General features: G+C 35.9%; 1 pseudogene; it reads left to right on the top strand.

The window, feature by feature from the left end:
- The first annotated feature begins 211 nt into the window (after positions 1–211).
- On the top strand, positions 212–363 carry LOC121827059 (U2 spliceosomal RNA; annotated as a pseudogene).
- The last annotated feature ends 383 nt before the right edge of the window (positions 364–746 follow it).

Here is a 746-nt window from a genome sequence, read left to right as displayed (position 1 = left end):
AATACAAGGAACTTGAGAATTTGCAGATCTGGGTATCTGCTAGACCCCTGGGAACAACTCTCCAAGTACAGAGGACTAATTGAATGCAAGAAATTGATCTCAATTATAGATGTGTGTTGACAATGACATTTTGATGATGCTAGCTAAATAATTGATTTTGGCAAAGCCAGATAAAGTTAAGTTTACTTTCCCATTTAAAAAAGAAAGTTCCATAGCTTCTCGGCCTTTTGGCTAAGATCAAGTGTAAAAAAGAAAGTTCCTTTGTTGCTCATTAAAATGTTTTGTATATCTACTTAAAATTCAAACAGTCATGATTCAGAATGACTTGCTTTCACTTAACCTGAGGTGCTAAGCATGCCCTCTGCTGTTTGGCTCAGGGTTTCCAGGTTATGATCAAAACCTCAGGTACAACAAATGAAATCTATTGAAAAACACAGTCAGAGGGAAAAAAAATCTATGCTTCAATGGACAACGATATACATCAGCATGATTATACTTCTAAATTCAATGCCAAGTGCAAGGAAACCAAATTTCACAACTCTTAGGTTCCTATCTGGAAAACATAATCTCTTCCATCGATTTTATAATATTTTTCACACTTCCAAAGATTGAAAATACAGATTTCCCTTGCCCCATGACTTGAACATTTCTGTAGAGTTTAAGCTTAGGATGGAAAGTAGTGAGGTATATCTTTATAGTGGAAAAAACAGCTCCACGCAGGAGACACACCTTGTCGCTAATTTGTC

Source organism: Peromyscus maniculatus, chromosome 1 (genome assembly GCF_049852395.1).
Source record: "Peromyscus maniculatus bairdii isolate BWxNUB_F1_BW_parent chromosome 1, HU_Pman_BW_mat_3.1, whole genome shotgun sequence".
In the NCBI taxonomy this organism is placed as follows: domain Eukaryota; kingdom Metazoa; phylum Chordata; class Mammalia; order Rodentia; family Cricetidae; genus Peromyscus; species Peromyscus maniculatus.
This window is presented reverse-complemented; position numbering and strand designations above follow the sequence as displayed.